This window comes from Triticum aestivum, chromosome 6A (assembly GCF_018294505.1).
Source record: "Triticum aestivum cultivar Chinese Spring chromosome 6A, IWGSC CS RefSeq v2.1, whole genome shotgun sequence".
Lineage (NCBI taxonomy): Eukaryota > Viridiplantae > Streptophyta > Magnoliopsida > Poales > Poaceae > Triticum > Triticum aestivum.
The window spans coordinates 116,378,835-116,401,864 of record NC_057809.1 but is presented as its reverse complement, the minus strand read 5'-3'; positions in this window follow the sequence as shown (position 1 = coordinate 116,401,864).

The following is a 23,030-nucleotide window of genomic DNA, read 5'->3' as shown; positions in this document are numbered from 1 at the left end:
CACGACCTTCCGAGGAATCATCCCTAGTTGGGAGGCATGTTGCGCTGGGAAAATCACACTAGATGTGGTATTCGGCACTCCGGAGAATTACAGGTCCGAAGAAATCACATTCCAAGTGGCCCCGTTCAGTAGCGGATACAACGCCCTTCTAGGGCAGGAGGCATTCACAATTTTTCAAGCCATACCCCATTACGGGTACATGAAACTCAAAATGCCCGGACCCAATGGAATCATCACTCTACCTAGTGATCCGGACATAGCACTCCGCGCCGAGAACAAAACAGCTACACTGGCCCTCGAGGCACTATTCGAAGCCCTTGTGGCGAAGGAGTTAACCGCGCTGTGCTCCACAGTGGACAGGGACGACGTGATACTAGACAAAAGATCCAAGTCCACCTCCTTTAAACCAGCGGATGAAATAGTCAAATTCCAAGTCCATCCAACGGATCCCACAAAAACAGCATCCATTGGGGCATAGTTAAACCCTGCCGTAGATGCCGCACTACGGGAGTTCCTGCGCGAGAATTGGGACATATTCGCCTGGCATCCTTCAGACATGCCAGGAATCCCATGCAGGCTGGCCGAGCATAGCCTTAACATTCTAAAAGGATTCAGGCCGGTCAAGCAGACTCTCTGGAATTTCTCAGAACCTAAGCAACAAGCCATGGGAGAGGAGCTAGCCAAATTACTGGAGGCCAGATTCATTAGAGAAATAAAGCATCCATACTGGCTAGCAAACCTGGTGATGGTGCCAAAGAAGGACAAATCCTGGCACCTATGTGTCGACTTCAAGGACCTTAATAAGGCTTGCCCAAAGGACCCCTTCCCCCTCCCTCGCATCAATCAAATTATCGACGCTACCGCAGGACACGACTCATTGTGCTTCCTCAACGCATACTCCAGTTACCACCAAATTAAGATGGCGGAGTCCGACCAAGCCGCAATGGAATTTATCACTCCATACGGCCCCTTCTGTTTCAACACAATGCCCTTTGGGCTCAAAAACGCCGGAGCAACGTATCAGCGCATGATTCAGACATGTCTGGAAAAGCAGATCGGCAAAATAGTGGAGGCATACATCGACGATGTGGTCGTTAGAACCAGACACGTCAACTCCTTAATAGATGACTTGAGACTCACATTCGACAATCTCCGAACATACGACATTAAGCTTAATCCGGAAAAATGCGTTTTCGGCGTACCTGCCGGAAAGCTCCTGGGCTTTATCGTCTCCAGCAGAGGAATTGAAGCAAATCCGGCAAAAATCCAGGCTCTATCGCAGTTGGCTATCCCAACTGACCTCAAGCAAATCCAGAAGTTAACTGGATGTGTGGCGGCTTTAAGCCGCTTTATCTCCCAACTAGGAGAAAAGGCACTCCCCCTTTATCGCCTTCTTCGACGCACCGAACACTTCGAGTGGACGGACGCAGCCACGACCAGACTGGAAGAAATAAAAGCCATCCTGGCCACCAACCCAATCTTGGCCGCTGATACGTCTCCAATGTATCTACTTTGCCAAACACTTTTGCCCTTGTTTTGGACTCTAACTTGCATGATTTGAATGGAACTAACCCGGACTGACGTTGTTTTCAGTAGAACTACCATGGTGTTATTTATGTGCAGGAGCAAATATTCTCGGAATGACCTAAAACTTCACGGAGACACTTTTCAGAAAATAAGAAAAATACCTGCCAAAGATGAAGGCCAGGGGGCCCACCGTCTTGCCACGAGGGTGGGGGGCACGCTTGCCCCCCTAGGGCGCGCCCCCTACCTCGTGGGCCCCCTGTTGCGTCTCCGACTCCAACTCCACCTCCATATATTGAGTTTCGATGAGAAAAAAATCAGAGAGAAGAAATCATCACGTTTTACGATATGGAGCCATCGCCAAGCCCTAAAACCTCTCGGGAGGGCTGATCTGGAGTCCGTTCGGGGCTCTAGAGAGGGGAATCCGTCGCCATCGTCATCATCAACCATCCTCCATCACCAATTTCATGATGCTCACCGCCATGCATGAGTAATTCCATCATAGGCTTGCTGGACGGTGATGGGTTGGATGGGATCTATCATGTAATCGAGTTAGTTTTGTTAGGGTTTGATCCCTAGTATCCACTATGTTCTGAGATTGATGTTGCTATGACTTTGCTATGCTTAATGCTTGTCACTAGGGCCCGAGTGCCATGATTTCAGATCTGAACCTATTGTGTTTTCATCAATATATGAGTGTTCTTGATCCTATCTTGCAAGTCTATAGTCACCTATTATGTGTTATGATCCGTTAACCCCGAAGTGACAATAATCAGGATACTTACCGGTGATGACCGTAGTTTGAGGAGTTCATGTATTCACTATGTGTTAATGGTTTGTTCCGGTACTCTATTAAAAGGAGGCCTTAATATCCCTTAGTTTCTGTAAGGGCCCCGCTACCACGGGAGGGTAGGACAAAAGATGTCATGCAAGTTCTTTTCCATAAGCATGTATGACTATATTCGGAATACATCCCTACATTATATCAATGAACTGGAGCTAGTTCTGTGTCACCCTAGGTTATGACTGTTACATGATGAACTGCATCCGGCATAATTCTCCATCATCGATCCATTGCCTACGAGCTTTCCATATATTGTTCTTCGCTTATTTACTTTTTTTCCATTGCTATAATCACTACAAAATACCAAAAACATTACTTTTACTACTGTTACCTATGCTACCGTTATCACTACTATCATATTACTTTGCTACTAAATACTTTGCTGCAGATATTAAGTTTCCAGGTGTGGTTTAATTGACCACTCGGCTGCTAATACTTGAGAATATTCTTTGGCTCCCCTTGTGTCGAATCAATAAATTTGGGTTGAATACTCTACCCTCGAAAACTGTTGCGATCCCCTATACTTGTGGGTTATCAGCCACGCCAAATGTTGGCGAACCAATGCTATTATATATAGCGGCAACTCACCAAGTTGTAAGCGCAGTGCTCGTCGTCGAACGAGAGATGGGCGGACATAAATTCCCACTTCAAAAGCCAGTATATTATGTGTCCACCGTCCTCACTCCATGCAAATCACGGTACCCACATTATCAAAAGATAGCATACACGGTATTCATGGCATCCCGGAAATTACGACACTACTTTCAAGAGTGTTCAATTACGGTGGCCTCCGAAGTACCACTCAACAACATAATAAACAACCACGATGCCACGGGCCAGATTGCCAAATGGGCTATCGAGCTCCTCCCGTTCGACATAACATATAAACCACGGCGAGCCATTAAGTCGCAATTACTGGCCGATTTCGTAGCCGAATGGATAGAAGCCGAACTCCCTAACGAGTACGACGCATACTCCAATTGGATCATGCACTTCAACGGCTCTAAAATGCTGGCTGGTCTGGCGGCTGGCGGCGTCCTGACGTCCCCCACTGGAGATACACTGCAATACGTACTCCAAATACTATATACAAACTCCAACAACGCAGCCGAATACGAGGCCCTGTTACACGGTCTCCGAATGGCAGTTTCCATGGGCATTCAACGCCTAGAGGTGCGTGGGGACTCGAACCTCGCAATATCCCAAATAAATGGAGACTTTGATGCCAAGGATCCGAAAATGGTGGCATATCGCAACGTCGTCCTCAAAATGTCAGCTCGGTTCGAGGGGCTTGAATTCCATCATGTGGCTCGGGAAAACAACGAGGCGGCAGACATCCTCGCCCGTATCGGTGCTAAACACGGCCCTGTCCCACCTAACATCTTCCTGGAAAAACTGTTTAAACCATCCGTGGTATGGGAAGGGGACACCGGCAACAATAGTCCGGACCCGGCCACAACCCCAGATAGCGAACACTCTGACACAATCGGAGGCTCTACCATTGAAATAACACCTTTAGCCCATGTAATAATGGTCGTCATCTCCCCACGGACAGAACCATTTCTGGCCTACCTAACTAGGCAGGAACTACCCGAGGACCAAAATGAGGCACGCTGCATAGTGCGGCGATCTAAACCTACAAGGTCCACGAGGGAGAGTTTTATAAGAAAAGCACCACCGGAGTCCTTCAAAGGTGCATCTCTGAAGAGGAAGGGCGGAAGCTTTTTGTAGAAATCCATGCCGGACTCAGCGGCCATCACGCTGCAGGCCGGGCCCTTGTAAGCAAGGCCTTCCATACATGTTTCTATTGGCCGACGGCCCAGGCAGATGCGCAGCATCTGGTCCAGCATTGCGTCGGTTTCCAGGTCTTTGCAAACCAAAGCCATATGCCGCCTACCGCTCTCCAAACAATCCCCATTCCTTGGCCCTTCGCGGTCTGGGGGCTTGATATGGTTATACCCCTTAAAGGGGGAACCCATAAGAAAAAATACTTACTAGTCATGGTGGATAAATTCACCAAATGGATAGAAGCCAAACCTGTCAAGACGGCTGAATCCGGACCAGTGATAGACTTCATGTCCGGGGTCGTACACCGTTATGGCGTCCCCCAAAGCATCATCACTGACAACGACACGAACTTTACAGCCGACGAAGTGAAACTTTGGTGCAGCAACATGGGCATCAAGATCGATTATGCTTCGGTCTATCACCCGCAAACTAACGGTCAAGTCGAGCGAGCGAATGGTCTTATCATGAGCAGCATTAAACCCAGATTAGTGTGGTCCTTAAAGGAGTCAAACACGCACTGGGTAGAGGAGCTCGACTCCGTACTATGGGGGTTGCGGACCACGCCAAATCGCACTACCGGATACACACCGTTCTTTATGGTGTACGGCGCCGAGGCGGTTTTGCCTTGCGACATAATTCATGACTCACCTCGAGTGCGCATGTACAAAGAAAAAGAGGCCGAGTTCGATCGGAGGGATAGTTTGGACGCCCTGGAGGAAGAGCACGACATGGAAAAGGCCTGTTCCGCATTCTACCAGCAACAGGCTCGAAGATATCAAAGTAGAGAAGTACGGGCCAAAACCTATAACATTGGCGAACTAGTTCTACGCCTGCCGGAGAAGAAAAAGAACAAGCTCAAGCCCAAATGGGAGGGTCCCTTCATTATCGACCAGGTTCGGACCGGTGGAGTGTACCGTCTGCGGGATGCATCGGATAATCGACTCGAGCCAAACCCATGGAATGCAGCCAGACTCCGAAGATTCTACGCCTAGCGCCGGACTCTATGTTCGTCTCCTCACCTCCGTCATTTTTTTGCATATCTGTCTTTTCTCTCTTTCTCCCTTTTTACTCTCTTCAAGGCCCTTAAAGGCTATACTTGTGTCCTGGTTACACAATCTTGATGCGCTAACCGCGCTCATTATACCCCGGGGCTTCTTATACATAAGCTTAATCTAACTATTTTCCTGGGCTTTATGCCCCATACATGTGTTATTCTTCCGCATGTACCTTTTTTCGCCATTATATGCATCGATATGACTTATGTTTTGGCCAAGCTGGATTGCCTGGCTCTTGTATTTATGCCCTACGTTCCCGTTAATTCGGCTAGGGCATAAGGGGAGCACCTCTGCGATTGTTACTGCCGGGTCAGCCAGATGTGTACCTCAGACTGGGTGAAGCCGAAAGCTAGCGTTCTTAAGGGAATATTCGGTTGGTGAATAAAAGATGACTTTTATCTAACTTGAAACATGCTCCCAGATGTTTATATCATGCGTCTCTTTTCGCAGTTCGGACATGCACATTAGGGCATGCGTACCCAGGGAAAGGAACCCTTAACGGAACAATTCTCCCTGGAAGATGTTTCTTACTACCCATGTAATATAACATAAATAGTTGGGTACTTGTCTGTTCAAGCACTTATGACCCCTACGCCTGGTCTCCATGCATACCCCGGTTTTTACATAACCGAGCGGGTATTCTGATACACTCTGGACTATCGGGTCCAGAGGTCGAAGCGAAAAGGTCCGCCATGAGAAATGATTTACAATCTGGCTAGGGACATTACATATGTCACTTGAATTACACTATCGCTAAGACTGATTCAATTCTTCTTCTATACCATCCAACAGGTTGTCTAGCCTAAAATCTTGTTGGGAATACTTTGCGGCTAATTCTACTTGATCATACACTAAACTGACGGGGATCTCTTTCCCATCGGGCCCCACAGGTCCGACCTCGGCCATGTGGTTTGGGTCCGCTCTGGTATATCGTGTCTTCACCATAGCCCGGGCTTCCCTTGCACCTTGTCGGCAGGCTGATATCTTCCATAACCGGAAGCGCCGCCGCGCTCCCTTGAGCTTCTCTATAAGCTCCCCCATGCCTCCTGGCGGGGACGCGGATGGCCACAAGGCTTGGGCAATACCCTGCATCACGTGCCGAACTTGCTCGTGCAGTTGTGAGAGCTCTGGTAGAAGATTACCCGAAGACCCGGGCATCTCCTTCACGGGACGACCCGTCAGCATACCTGCAGACATAGCTCTGTTAGCCGGCTTCTTCGCCGAACTCCTTTAAAAATTCGTTCAAGCACTTACTAAAAATGCCACGCCGAAGCCGTTTATTCTCCTTCACGGAGTCCGCAAGCTGGGCTCGGACATCTTTTAGTTCCACGCCCAGCCGGATATTGGAGTCTTGGAGATCATTTTTCTCCTGCCTGACTCGTGTTAGCACGTGCTCTCCAGCATTTCACTGTCGATCATCACGTGCCGCATCCACCTCCACGGCCTCCGGATTCACTCCAGGGCCACCTGCAACATCTATTGTTAGATTTGCATATATGCCGCATACTGCCTGGTACCCGTATTCTTTACAATGGAAACAAGTGTTACCAGAGGGATCCTTCTCGGACTCCTTCAATGCGGCAACAGCGGCCCCTAGCTGGGCCTTGCACTCTTCCAGCTCTTGAGACAATTGGGAATTCTTCTCTGTAAGAACCTGAACAAATAATGATCCTTAAATCAGTTGCGTCAACTATTTCAAGTCTCAGGGGCTACTGATACATATAATCATCCGATTTGCTTACCCGTATATCCCTTACATACTGGTTCATGGCTCTAGCTAGACTATTTTGAGCAGCACGGATGTACGCGTCCCCGGAATTGAAGGCATCAAATGCCTCTGGTGAGAAACAAGCGTCATGGAGTACGGCCTGGCGACGCCTGTGATTCATGGCGCTCTCCACTTCAGAATTTGTAGCGGATAGTCTGTCTGCATCCTCTATAGGAGGAACATCCGGCGTCTGCCCCGCGTTAGCTTCGGCCTCTATGTCCGGCCCTGGAGCCCGACTAGTCGAGCCGTGATCGGCAGCCTCTCCGGGTATAGTCCGGCGAGTGTTTTTTCTGCTAAGAAGCACGAACGTCATTATATATTAAGAAAGACGACAACCACGGAGTGAGGTTTTGTGTCATACCTCTGTGCCGGCGTCTCCGTCCTGACCGCCTTCCTTTTTGGCCTACCCGGCTTCGATGCCTCTTGTTGGCGAGTTGCTGCAGGTTCGGCACGGCGTCCCGAATGCCTTCCCTGTAAAACACCATATGTGTACGGTGCGTAAAGTGCATAAAAGGGGATCCTTTTTGGGAGTTGGGACTTTGGTTTTTCTTACGTGCGATGCAGGGAGTAGTCCAGGATAGTCGGCCGTTATGGCCACCATGGCGTCATCACAACTCAATTGATAGAATTGCTTGTCTATCAGCTCCACGAATATGTCTGGATCCTCCTCGAGTCCGGGATCGAGGGCCCGGTCAGGGTCCTCCGATTGTGGAGGTGGACTGTTGACCTCCCTTACAGCTTTTCGCAGTTCCTGCCATGAAATGGAAAGGTGAATACCTACGACGAAGAATGTGGGAAGGTTGGGAGTAAAGAGGTACAACTCACCCAGCTTGGAGGGTTGTACATGGAGAATCCATCCCGTGGCTTAATACGGATGAACTCCTCTTCCTCTCCCTTGAACAACTCAGACAGAATTTTTGCTAAAGCAGCAGCGGAGTCCGGTCCCTTGCGCCCGCAACGGGTGGCATCATCTTCCCCGTTAAAACACCACAGGGGGTGCCCTCGATATTGGAGTGGTTGCACCCCTCGCATTATGCATATTGACATAACCTCGATTATTGTCAATCCTGATTGAGCCAGCACTTTGATCTGGTTCATCAGGTAAAGGACTTCTTCGCTGTCTTCCTCTTGGGGGCTCCGTGGGCGCCAACTTCAGTGTTTCTTTAGAGGAGCACTGTTGAACTCAGGAAGACCCTGCCGAACAGGGTCTGGAAGTGGGACATCATCCATGTGAAACCACTCCAAAGGCCAGTCTTTGGATATCTTCTTCGGAGTACCAGACAGGTATCCGGTCTCGGCGATGCGCCATATTTCGGCTCCGCCCACCTGATAAAGTGACCCCTTCTGTGTGCGGGGCACAAGGCAAAATAGCCTTTTCCACAGCTCGAAATGAGCCTCGCAGCCCAGAAATAGCTCACAAAGGGCAACATAACCAGCGATGTGTAATATGGAAGCAGGGGTGAAATTATGCAACTGGAGGCCATAAAACTCCAGGAGCCCACAGAGGAAGGGATGGATTGGAAATCTGAGTCCCCTTAGTAAGTAAGGAACAAGGCATACCCGCTCCCCCTTAGAGGGATTGGGGAAGCTCTCCGCTTGCTCCCCGCCATTATAAGTGGCGAGCCCGGCTTGTACGGGGATCATATACGCTGGAGGGAGAAATCCCTGGGTCTGCAACTCTACTAATCGGCTGTGCGGGACGGAACACTTCTCCCAATCACCGGGCTTAGGGCTACGGGAGCGGGAGGAGGAGCAGCGGTGGTTGGCCATGATGGAATGGATTTTTCCGAGCGTGCTCCGATGGATTCTCGCCGTGGGAGGATGGTGTGGATTGGATCTAAGGATCCCCATCCCTTTAATAGACAATTTATTTACCTTGCTAGGGGGGCGAATGTAAAAACGCCCTGGCTCCTCGGATTTGCTCGACGCGTGGAAGATAGCCCTTATTGGGCGCGGAAGCCAAGAAGTCTAACATTTATGGGAGCCGGACACTACTTAGCAGATATTTTAGGATTTGGAGAAGAACCCGCCTTGCAATGCCGAAGACAATACTGTGCGTCGGACTCATCGTCATTGAAGCCTGGTTCAGGGGCTACTGAGGGAGTCCTGGATTAGGGGGTCTCCGGACAGCCGGACTATTGGACTATGAAGATACAAGATTGAAGACTTTGTCCCGTGTCCGGATGGGACTCTCCTTGGCGTGGAAGGCAAGCTAGGCAATACAAATATGTAGATCTCCTCCTTTGTAACCGACTCTGTGTAACCCTACCCCCTCCGGTGTCTATATAAACTGGAGGGTTTTAGTCCGTAGGACAACATACAATCATACCATAGGCTAGCTTCTAGGGTTTAGCCTCTACGATCTCGTGGTAGATCAACTCTTGTAATACTCATATCATCAAGAACAATCAAGCAGGACATAGGGTATTACCTCCATCAAGAGGGCCCGAACCTGGGTAAACATCGTGTCCCCTACTTCCTATTACCATCTGCCTTAGACGCACAGTTCGGGACCCCCTACTCGAGATCCGCCGGTTTGGACACCGACACTCCCCTCCATGTCTTCCTAGGCTCCGCGTTGTTCCCTTCCTGGGCCTCACTGTCGTCCACCACCTGGGTGCTGTCCGCACAGTGTGGTCAAGGAATGACAGCCATCAGAAGATGATTGTACGTGGTGAGGCTGACAGCTGGACCCACCAGCTACATCTTCACAAGCAAGGAAGTGCCTCCTTATTACACGCAAGAAAATGAATCCTCCCCTGACAGCTCGGACTCGCCATCTATATCTTCGCACACAAGGAAGTACCTCCTTATCCTCCCTGGCAGTTGGGACCCACCCGGTCGAAGCATATGTAGCGTTGTCATTTTGGTCGCAAACGTGTACGGACATACTGGTCCATCGGTCTGTCTTCCATGATGAACCGTGGCCGAGTAAGCAGCAGTAGAAGTTCAGGCAGTCCCATCTAAATTATGTACACATACGTACAACCACGCTGCAAAAAAGACGACCATATACATAGATACGGGTGTGGTCTTGATCGCATACATTGACGACTTCCTGTTCATTGGCAGCCAACCAGCTGGGTTGGAATGGAGAAATAGCTTCATGCTCATCGGGAGGCAACCGATTGGGTCGAAATGCGTCCTATTCAATGGGAGCCAACCGACTTGGACGAAAAGGCCAAAACGGGGTCTTATGTACCACAGAATGGAGGAAACGGACTTATACTCGACTGCCTAAGGTCGAAACGGGATCCTATTCATTGGGATGGGTGTGGCGCACTGCAAAACGGAGGAAACGGACTTCTCTCCAACCGCCTATGGTCGAAATAGGGTCATGTTGATCGGGAAGGATGTGGCACTACCTCTTGAGCACTGCGTTGGTTTTCCCTTGAAGAGGAAAGGGTGATGCAGCAGACCAGCGTAAGTATTTCCCTCACTTTTTGAGAACCAAGGTATCAATCCAGTAGGAGGCCGCGCACGAGTCCCTCGCACCTACACAAACAAATAAACTCCTCACAACCAACGCGATAAAGGGGTTGTCAATCCCTTCACGGTCACTTACGAGAGTGAGATCTGATAGATATGATAAGATAATATTTTTGGTATTTTTATGATAAAGAGAAATAAAGATGCAAGTAAAATAAATGGCAAAGGAAATAACTAAGTATTGGAAGATTAATATAATGGAAAATAGACCCGGGGGCCAAAGGTTTCACTAGAGGCTTCTCTCGAGAGCATAAGTATTACGGTGGGTGAACAAATTACTGTTGAGCAATTGACAGAATTGAGCATAGTTATGAGAATATCTAGGTATGATCATGTATATAGGCATCACGTCCGAGACAAGTAGACCGACTCCTGCCTGCATCTACTACTATTACTCCAGACATTGACCGCTATCCAGCATGCATCTAGAGTATTAAGTTCAAGAGAACAGAGTAACGCTTTAAGCAAGATGACATGATGTAGAGGTTTAAACTCATGCAATATGATATAAACCCCATCTTGTTATCCTCGATGGCAACAATACAATACATGCCTTGCTGCCCCTACTGTCACTGGGAAAGGACACCACAAGATTGAACCCAAAGCTAAGCACTTCTCCCATTGCAAGAAAGAATCTAGTAGGCCACACCAAACTGATATTTGAAGAGACTTGTAAAGATAACCAATCATACATAAAAGAATTCAGAGAAGATTCAAATATTGTTCATAGATAAACTTGATCATAAACCCACAATTCATCGATCTCAACAAACACACCGCAAAAGAAGATTACATCGAATAGATCTCCACAAGAGAGGGGAGAACTTTGTATTGAGATCCAAAAAGAGAGAAGAAGCCATCTAGCTAATAACTATGGACCCGTAGGTCTGAAGTAAACTACTCACATTTCATTGGAGAGGCTATGGTGTTGATGTAGAAGCCCTTCGTGATTGATACCCCCTCCGGCGGAGCTCCGGAAAAGGCCCCAAGATGGGATCTCGTGGATACAAAAAGTTACGGCGGTGGAATTAGGGTTTTGGCTCCGTATCTGGTAGTTTGGGGGTACGTAGGTATATATAGGAGGAAGGAGTACGTCGGTGGAGCAACATGGGCCCCACGAGGGTGGAGGGCGCGCCTGGGGGGTAGGCGCGCCCCCCTACCTTGTGCCTTCCTAGTTGATCGCTTGACGTAGGGTCCAAGTCCTCTGGATCATTTTCGGAACTAAGGGGTAGGCGCGCCCCCCTACCTCGTGCCTTCCTAGTTGATTGCTGGATGTAGGGGTCCAAGTCCTCTGGATCATGTTCGTTCCGAAAATCACGTTCCCGGAGGTTTCATTCCGTTTGGACTCCGTTTGATATTCTTTTTCTGCAAAACCCTAAAATAGGCAAAAAAAATAGCAATTCTGGGTTGGGCCTCTGGTTAATAGGTTAGTCCCAAAAATAATATAAAAGTGTATAATAAAGCCCAATAATGTCCAAAACAAGATATAATATAGCATGGAACAATCAAAAATTATAGATACGTTGGAGACGTATCAAGCATCATCAAGCTTAATTCCTGCTCGTCCTCGAGTAGGTAAATGATAAAAACAGAATTTTTGATGTGGAATGCTACTTGGCATAATTTCAATGTAATTCTCTTAATTGTGGTATGAATATTCAGATCCAAAAGATTCAAGACAAAAGTTCAATATTGACATAGAAATAATAATACTTCAAGCATACTAACTAAGTAATTATGTCTCTTCAAAATAACATGGCCAAAGAAAGTTATCCCTACAAAATCATATAGTCTCGCGATGCTCTATCTTCACCACACAAAGTATTTAAATCATGCACAACCCCGATGACAAGCCAAGCAATTGTTTCATACTATTGGTGTTCTTAAACTTTTTCAATCTTCACGCAATACATGAGCGTGAGCCATGGACATAGCACTATAGGTGGAATTGAATGGTGGTTGTGGATAAGACAAAAAGGGGGGAGATAGTCTCACATCAACTAGGCATATCAATGGGCTATGGAGATGCCCATTAATAGATATCAATGTGAGTGAGTAGGGATTGCCATGCAATGGATGCACTAGAGCTATAAGTATATGAAAGATCAACAAAGTAAACTAAGTGGGTGTGCATCCAACTTGCTCGCTCACGAAGACCTAGGGCATTTTGAGGAAGCCAATCATTGGAATATACAAGCCAAGTTTTATAATGAAAAATTCCCACTAGTATATGAAAGTGATAACATAGGAGACTCTCTATCATGAAGATCATGGTGCTACTTTGAAGCACAAGTGTGGTAAAAGGATAGTAGCATTGTCCCTTCTCTCTTTTTCTCTAATTTTTTTATTTGGGCCTTTTCTCTTTTTTATGGCCTCTTTTTTTTAGTCCGGAGTCTCATCCCGACTTGTGGGGGAATCATAGTCTCCATCATCCTTTCCTCACTTGGGACAATGCTCTAATAATGATGATCATCACACTTTTTATTTACTTACAACTCGATACTTAGAACAAAATATGACTCTATGTGAATGCCTCCGGCGGTGTACCGGGATATGCAATGATGCATGAGTGACATGTATGAAAGAATTATGAACGGTGCCTTTGCCACAAATACAATGTCAACTACATGATCATGCAAAGCAATATGACAATGATGGAGCGTGTCATAGCAAACGGAACGGTGGAAAGTTTCATGGCAATATATCTCGGAATGGCTATGGAAATGCCATGATAGGTAGGTATGGTGGCTGTTTTGAGGAAGGTATATGGTGGGTGTATGATACCGGCGAAAGGTGCGCGGTATTAGAGAGGCTAGCAATGGTGTAAGGGTGAGAGTGCGTATAATCCATGGACTCAACATTAGTCATAAAGAACTCACAAACTTATTGCAAAAATCTATTAGTTATCGAAACAAAGTATTATGCGCATGCTCCTAGGGGGATAGACTGGTAGGAAAAGACCATCGCTCGTCCCCGACCGCCACTCATAAGGAAGACAATCAATAAATAAATCATGCTCCGACTTCATCACATAACGGTTCACCATACGTGCATGCTACGGGAAACACAAACTTCAACACAAGTATTTCTCAAATTCACAACTACTCAACTAGCACAACTCTAATATTACCATCTCCATATCTCAAAACAATTATCAAGTATCAAACTTCTCATAGTATTCAACACACTCATAAGAAAACTTTTTTTCTTAATCTTGAATGCCTAACATAATTAAAGCAAATTACCACGCTATTTTGTAGGACTCTCAAAATGATCTAAGTGAAGCATGAGAGAACAATAGTTTCTATAAAACAAATCCACCACCGTGCCCTAAAAGATATAAGTGAAGCACTAGAGCAAAAACTATATAACTCAAAAGATATAAGTGAAGCACATAGAGTATTCTAACAATTTCCGAATCATGTGCGTTTCTCTCAAAAGGTGTGTACAGAAAAGATGATTGTGGAAAGATAACAAATAAAGACTAAAATAATACAAGACGCTCCAAGTAAAACACATATCATGTGGTAAATAAAAATATAGCTTCAAGTAAAGTTACCGATAGAAGTAGACGAAAGAGGGGATGCCTTCCGGGGCATCCCCAAGCTTTGGCTTTTAGGTGTCCTTAGATTATCTTGGGGATTCCGTGGGCATCCCCAAGCTTAGGCTCTTGACACTCCTTGTTCCATAATCCATCAAATCTTTTACCCAAAACTTGAAAACTTCACAACACAAAACTTAAAGTAGAAAATCTCGTGAGCTCCGTTAGCGAAAGAAAACAAAACACCACTTCAAGGTACTGTAATGAACTCATTATTTATTTATATTGGTGTTAAACCTAATGTATTCCAACTTCTCTATGGTTTATAAACTATTTTACTAGCCATAGATTCATCAAAATAAGCAAACAACACACGGAAAACCGAATCTTTCAAAAATAGAACAGTCTGTAGTAATCTGTAGCTAACGCAAGATCTGGAACCCCAAAAATTCTAACATAAATTTCTGGAGGTGAAGAATTTATCTATTAATCATATGAAAAAAGAATTAACTATATATCACTTTCCAAATAAAAATGGCAGCAGTTCTCGTGAGCGCTAAAGTTTCTGTTTTTACAGCAAGATTAAAAAGACTTTCCCCAAGTCTTCCCAACGGTTCTACTTGGCACAAACACTAATTAAACACAAAAAACACAACCAAAACAGAGGCTAGATAAATTATTTATTACTAAACAGGAGCAAAAATCAAGGAATCAAAATAAAATTGGGTTTCCTCCCAACAAGCGCTATCGTTTAACGCCCCTAGCTAGGCATGCAAGCAAGGATAGATCTAGGTATTGCCATCTTTGGAAGGCAATCCATAAGTGGCTCTCATAATAGATTCATAAGGTAATTTAATTTTCTTTCTAGGGAAGTGTTCCAATGCTTTCCTTAACGGAAATTGGAATCTAATATTCCCTTCCTTCATATCAATAATTGCACCAATCATTCTAAGGAAAGGTCTACCAAGAATAATAGGACATGAAGGATTGCAATCTATGTCAAGAACAATAAAATCTACGGGCACATAATTCCTATTTGCAACAATAAGAACATCATTAATTCTTCCCATAGGTTTCTTAATAGTGGAATTCGCAAGGTGCAAGTTTAAAGAGCAATCATCAAAATCATGGAAACCTAGCAAATCACACAGTCTTTGGAATCGTGGAAACACTAGCACCCAAATCACACAAAGCATATCATTCATGATCTTTAATATTAATTTTAATAGTAGGTTCCCACTCATCATAAAGTTTTCTAGTGATAGAAACTTCCAACTCAAGTTTTTCTTCATAAGATTGCATCAAAGCATCAACGATATGTTTGGTAAAGGCTTTATTTTGACTATAAGCATGAGGAGAATATAGAACGGATTGCAACAAGGAAATACAATCTATCAAAGAGCAATTATCATAATTAAATTCCTTGAAATCCAAAGTAGTGGTTCATTAATATTTAAAGTTTTGACTTCTTCAATCCCATTTTTAACAATTTTAGCATCAAGATCTAAAGACTCTGAATTTTTGGAACGCCTTCTAGGTAAAGGTGGATCATATTCGGTCCCATCATTATCAAGATTCATATTAAAAAACAAAGATTTAATAGGGGACATATCAATAACTTTTAGATCTTCATCTTTATTATCATGGAAACTAGAAGAACACGCTTTTATAAAGCAATCTTTCTTAGCACGCATCCTAGCGGTTCTTTCTTTGCACTCATCAATGGAAATTCTCATGGCTTTGAGAGACTCATTGATATCATGCTTAGGAGGAATAGATCTAAGTTTCAAAGAATCAACATCAAGAGAAATTATATCAACGTTCCTAGCCAACTCATCAATCTTAAGCAATTTTTCTTCAATCAAAGCATTGAAATTCTTTTGCGAGCTAATAAATTCTTTAATATTAGATTCAAAATCAAAGGGTATCTTATTAAAATTTCCATAATAATTGTTGTAGGAATTACCATAATTATTGGAGGAATTACTAGGATACGGCCTAGGATTAAAGTTTCCTCTATACGCGTTGTTACCAAAATTATTCCTACCAACAAAATTCACATCCAAAGATTCATTATTATTCTCAATCAAGGTAGACAAAGGCATATCATTAGGATCAGAATAAACACTTTTATTAGAAAATAATTTCATAAGTTCATCCATCTTACCACTCAAACCATTAATTTCTTCAATCGCATGCACTTTCTTATTAGTAGATCTTTCGGTGTGCCATTGAGAATAATTAACCATAATATTATCTAGGAGTTTAGTAGCTTCTCCTAAAGTGATTTCCATAAAAGTGCCTCCCACGGCCGAATCAAAAAGATTTCTAGAAGCAAAATTCAATCCAGCATAAAAAAATTTATAATCATCCACAAATTCAAACCATGTGTAGGGCAATTACGTATCATTAATTTCATCCTCTCCCAAGCTTGTGCAATATGTTCATGATCAAGTTTCTTAAAATTCATAATATCGTTTCTAAGAGAGATGATCTTAGCGGGAGGAAAATACATAGAGATAAAAGCATCTTTGCTTATTCCACGAATCAATACTATTTTTAGGCAAAGACGAAAACCAAGCTTTAGCACGATCTCTAAGCGAAAAAGGAAATAGTTTCAATTTAACAATATCATTGTCCACATCTTTCTTCTTTTGCATATCACACAAATCAACAAGGTTGTTTAGATGGGTAGCGGCATCTTCACTAGGAAGGCCGGAAAATGGATTTTTCATGACAAGATTAAGCAAAGCAGCATTTATTTCACAAGATTCAGCATCGGTAAGAGGAGCAATCAGAGTGCTAATAAAATCATTGTTGTTGGTATTGGTAAAGTCACACAATTTGGTATTATCTTGAGCCATCGTGACAAGCAAGGAATCCAACACACAAGCAAACAAGAAACGGGCAAAAAGAGGTGAATAGAGAAAGAGAAGGAGGGTGGAGAGAGAGAGGGCGAATAAAACGGCAAGGGTGAAGTGGGGGGAGAGCAAAACGAGAGGAAAATGGCAAATAATGTAATGCAAGAGATAAGGGTTTGTGATGGGTACTTGGTATGTTGAGTTTTGCGTAGACTCCCCGGCAACGGCGCCAGAAATGGCTCATTGTCGGGAGTCGAATCTTGACTTGACTTGGCACGAACCTCCCCGGCAAAGGCGCTAGAAATCCTTCTTGCTACCTCTTGAGCACTGCGTTGGTTTTCCCTTAAAGAGGAAAGGGTGATGCAGCAGAGCAGCATAAGTATTTCCCTCAGTTTTTGAGAACCAAGGTATCAATCCAGTAGGAGGCCACGCACGAGTTCCTCGCACCTACACAAACAAATAAACTCCTCACAACCAACGCGATAAAGGGGTTGTCAATCCCTTCACGGTCACCTACGAGAGTGAGATCTGATAGATATGATAAGATAATATTTTTGGTATTTTTATGATAAAGAGAAATAAAGATGCATGTAAAATAAATGGCAAAGGAAATAACTAAGTATTGGAAGATTAATATAATGGAAAATAGACCCGGGGCCATAGGTTTCACTAGAGGCTTCTCTTGAGAGCATAAGTATTACGGTGGGTGAACAAATTACTGTTGAGCAATTGACAGAATTGTGCATAGTTATGAGAATATCTAGGTATGATCATGTATATAGGCATCACATCCGAGACAAGTAGACCGATTCCTTCCTGCATCTACTACTATTACTCCACACATCGACCGCTATCCAGCATGCATCTAGAGTATTAAGTTCATAAGAACAGAGTAACGCCTTAAGCAAGATGACATGATGTAGAGGGATAAATTCATGCAATATGATAAAAAAACATCTTGTTATCCTCGATGGCAACAATACAATACGTGCCTTGCTGCCCCTACTATCACTGGGAAAGGACACCGCAAGATTGAACCCAAAGCTAAGCACTTCTCCCATTGCAAGCAAGATCAATCTAGTAGGCCAAACCAAACTGATAATTCGAGGAGACTTGCGAAGATAATCAATCATACATAAAAGAATTCAGAGAAGATTCAAATATTGTTCATAGATAAACTTGATCATAAACCCACAATTCATCGATCTCAACAAACACACCGCAAAAGAAGATTACATCGAATAAATCTCCACAAGAAAGGGAGAGAACTTTCTATTGAGATCCAAAGAGAGAGAAGAAGCCATCTAGCTAATAACTATGGACCCGTAGGTCTGAAGTAAACTACTCACACTTCATCGGAGAGGCTATGGTGTTGATGTAGAAGCCCTCCGTGATCGATACCCCCTCCGGCGGAGCTCCGAAAAAGGCCCCAAGATGGGATCTCGTGGATACAAAAAGTTACGGCGGTGGAATTAGGGTTTTGGCTCCGTATTTGGTAGTTCGGGGGTACGTAGGTATATATAGGAGGAAGGAGTACGTCGGTGGAGCAACGTGGGCCCCATGAGGGTGGAGGGCGCGCCTGGGGGGTAGGCGCGCCCCCCTACCTCGTGCCTTCCTAGTTGATTGCTTGACGTAGGGTCCAAGTCCTCTGGATCATGTTCGTTCCGTAAATCACGTTCCCGAAGGTTTCATTCCGTTTGGACTCCGTTTGATATTCTTTTTCTGCGAAACCCTAAAATAGGCAAAAAAAACAGCAATTCTAGGCTGGGTCTCCAGTTAATAGGTTAGTCCCAAAAATAATATAAAAGTGTATAATAAATCCCAATAATGTCCAAAACAGGATATAATATAGCATGGAACAATTAAAAATTATATATACATTGGAGATGTATCAGCACACCGCAAAATGGAGGAAACAGACTTCTCTTCAAGCGTGTACAGTCAAAATGGGGTCCTGTTCATCGAGAGGGGTGTGGCGTACCACAAAATAAGACTCCACGGGCTACTATTCATCCACTGTCTACTTCATCGCTCCAGCCTCCACGAGATACTGTTCATCCACCGTCGACTTCCTCCAGCCTCCACCTTCTACTATTCATCCATCATCGACTTCCTCCAGCCTCCACCAGGCACTGTTCATCCATGGGCTACTGTTCATCCAGCCTACACCGGCTATTGTTCAACTAGACTCCACGAGGTCCTATTCATCCATGCCCAACCCGCTGGGGTGTGTGGTGGCCTCCTCGGGTCATGTTCATCCGGCGGCAACCGCCTACTACCACAGGGTCCTGTTCATCCAGCGGCAACCGCCTACGCATGACCGGGGTCCTGTTCATCCACAGCCAACCAACCGGTTGGACTCACCACATCTCGACTTGTTCTATGTATCGTGTGTGTGGCAGCAACGGGTACTGTTCATGCAGAGGCAACCCAACCGGCTAGTTACATCTCGCATGGGGGTTCGATCGACTTTAGTAAGCAGCAGCAGCGATCGATCGGGTTCAGTTAAAAGCGAAGGAGCCGGTCGGGTTCAGTTAGCAGCGAAGGGATCGATCGATCGGCTTCACTACATAGTAGTGCGATCGCTCGGGTTCAGTAAGCGAACGCTCTCACTCGGGTTCAGTTATAGTGGCAGGGCTCGCACCACGCATGCGTGCGACAGAGAAACACACAAACCACACTGCATCGCTCGGCCCCGACCACCCACTATAATCGGGAACTCCGTGAAAATTTCCTCGCCATCACTTCTACCATGATTTTTTATGTCATGGATGGCCCAAAGAATGTCATGCAGGCGCGTCCCCGGCCCGCCCAGGACAAAAAAGCCATTTTCTGTCATGATTTTTTGTCATAGAAGCAGGAGCCCACCACATCTATGATGAAACGTGTTTTTGTCACAATTATCGTCATAGAAGTGTCATAACCATGATAGGAAAAAAATTGTTCAAGCCATAATGTCATGGATGTGTCTTTTTTTGTAGTGAAAGTCACCGTTCTGGTACAGCGGGCCCCAACACCTGGAATGACACCTTTAAAGGTGGTGCTGCTCGCCTTGATCCGAGATGAGTCGATGCCCATATTCCTAACTATGTCCTCATAGATTAAGTTGAGGATGCTTCCTCCGTCCATGAGGATGTGTGTCAGATGGAAACCATCGACGATTTGGTCCAGGACGAGTGCAGCCGATCCGCCATGCCTGATGCTGGTCGGGTGGGCATGCTTGTATAATGAGATCGGGCAAGCCGACCACGGGTTGAACTTCGGGGCGATTGGCTCTAATGCATAGATGTCCCGAAGTACACGCTTCCTCTCCCTTTTAGGGATGTGGGTAACATATATCATGTTTACTTATGTTGCCTCATTAGGAAACTTCTTTTGGCCTCCGTTGTTGGGATGCCAAGGTTCATCCTTGTCTTCACTGCGGTTTTGGGTTTTAGTTTGACCCTCCGTCGCTACCTTGCCAGCCTGCTTGAAGACCCATCAGTTCCTGTTAGTGTGTGTTGATGGTTTGTTGTGAGTGCCTTGGATTTGGCACGGCCAATCCAGGATCTTGCCTTGCTGGCTAGGTCCATCCTTGTTCCCTTTAAAGGGTTTTCTTTTTTGTCCGGATCTAGGTCTGGTGAACCCTGCATTGACTGTGGCGTCCTCGGTGTCTCTCCTGCCATTTCTATGCTTGCTCTTGTTTTTTTGTGTTGAGGCTTTCCATTGGCCGCTTGTTTCCAAGGTGCTTGCCTCACCATTATGGGTACTTCAGGTAAGCCAGCTATCTTCTCCCGCATGAACGCGGGTCATTAGCAAAGTAAGGGCTGCCATGGTCCTAGGCTTGTCTTGGTCGAGCTGTCGGGCAAGCCATTCATCTCGGATATTATTGTTGAATGTGGCGATGGCTTCGGCATCAGAGAAATCTATGATCTGGTTCTTCTTGGTAAGGAACTTGTTCCAAAACTTCCGAGCTAATTCTCCTGGTTTCTGGGTGACACGGCTGAGGATGTAAGCGTCCGGAGGTCAGATGTAAGTGCCTTGGAAATTTGCCCGAAAGGCATCCTCGAGGGCTCCCCAGATACCAATGGAATGAGGAGGCAGGTTTTTAAGCCAGTGCCTAGCCGGACCCTTTAACTTGAACAGCAATTACTTGATGGCATGGAGGTCATCTCCGTTATCCATGTGTATATGGATAAGGAAATCTTCGATCCACACTAGTGGGTCTGTAGTGCCATCGTATGATTCTATATTGATGGGATTAGACCCTTCTAGAAATTGATGTTCCATTACCCTGTATGTAAAGAAGATTGGGTGGGCTGGACCTTAGAACCGGGTAGTATCTCGTCGGAGGTCAGGGAAGAGTCGTGTGTAGGCTTGATCTTGGGCACGGCCGTTCCTGTCTAACCAGGTGTTGTAGCCACCGGGCCCGGCGAGCGCGCGTCCTCTTGACCCGTCAATGGACCAAGGAGGCGCTCAACTTGCCTCAATGTGGCATCGAACATCGTGAGGGTATAGGTAATCCACGGGGTCCTTGCCATAACGGCATGGAGCCGGTCGAGTATTGATGTTTTCCGGCACTGGCGTATCCCGGCCTCTAGGGGATCCGTCAAGCGCATTGGCGGCTAATTCATCGTCGAACTCCGGCAGCAAACGCCTGTGAGGATATGATTTGGGCGCGCTATGGAGTCAGCCTTCGATTTCTTCTTCACCCGAGAGTACTTCGACCCACTTTTCGTTTAGTGCATCTATATTGGCCTGCAGCTATTGCTGCTTGCGTTTCATACTTCTAGAGGTGGTGACGAGGCGCCACCTGAAGCATTCTTGCTAGAAGGGGTCTTCGGGGATGATGTAGTCCTCGGTTCTGAGGCTCTCGTCTTCCTTGGACTCCGGCATGTAATTATCGTTAGCCCCTTAAAAGAGGTCGTCGGGATCCAAGTCCTCGGGATTTCCTTCAGGACTGTCGTTCCGTACTGGGGAGGCTTGAAAGTCCTCTCTAGGGTTGTCGACGTCGCCGGTGTTGCGTCGCCGTTATCGGCGGTGATGTTATTGTTGCTGGCTTCTCTGTTGGTACCCCTTATGTGTTTGTGCCGACATCTTGGGGGGATCTGGGAGTGTCAACCATGTAGCATCATAGGTAGATGTTGCAGTCCACTTGCCGGTGTTTACCTAGGGAAAAGTGTGTTATGTGGGGCCATTGGCATCTTCATCCATGTTTGTGGCATCATCGTAGTCCATGTCGGTTAAGTCGTCGACCGTGGCGACTAGGTGGGTGGTGGGTGGTATGTAAATTTCCTGATTGTTGGCTTTAAGTCCGATCTTGTCATAAACTGAAGTCTTGCCATCCGAGATAGACATGTTTTAGATACGGTAAAGCATCTCATTCAGGTGAGATGGTTCTTTGAAGTTCATGGCTTGGCTATAAGCGGGGCCGACTCAAAGTATCCCTGGCGTGGCATGTTTTTGGCATGGGGAGGATCCGAGAGTGATCCTAGATCCTACGCTGAGGTCGGCTCTAAGTCCGATGCAGTTTCGGAGATAGGGGTCGGGTCCAAGCCCAGACCGGTGGTCAAGGAGAGATCGCCCTGAGTCATTACGTCGGGATTCTCTGGTGATGACAGGGAGTCTGATCTGATGTCCTTGAAGGAGATCGGTTACAGAGTCGAACCTCCGGTGCCGGACAGATTCTCTACTCGGCCAGGTGTCCATCCTCACACGATGAGTTCTCCGCGGGAATCCGCAGTGTACTCTAGGCCTCCAAAGGTCAGGATCTGACCCGGGGCGTAGTTCTTAACGGAAGCCAGATGGCCAATTGAGTCGGCATGGAAGATCATACTGCCAAACACAAAAAATTAGTCAGGGACGTAAATGTTCCCATGGCCGTTGCCACACTTGATCTGTCGATGTGTCATCAATCCTTCTATCGATCTCACAACGAAACTCTCAATGAAAGCACCAGTGTCTATGTGAAATCCGACAGACCTCAGGGTAGGGGGTCCCAAGCTGTGGATCTCGAACATATGGTAACAGGAACAGGGAGACGATATTTTACCCAGATTTGGGCCCTCTTGATGGAGGTAAAACCCTACGCCCTGCTCTTGTTTATATTAATGTAGATGTATCAAGTACAGAGTTGATCTACCTTGAGATTGTAAGATGTGTTTTAACTCTAGGGCTAGGT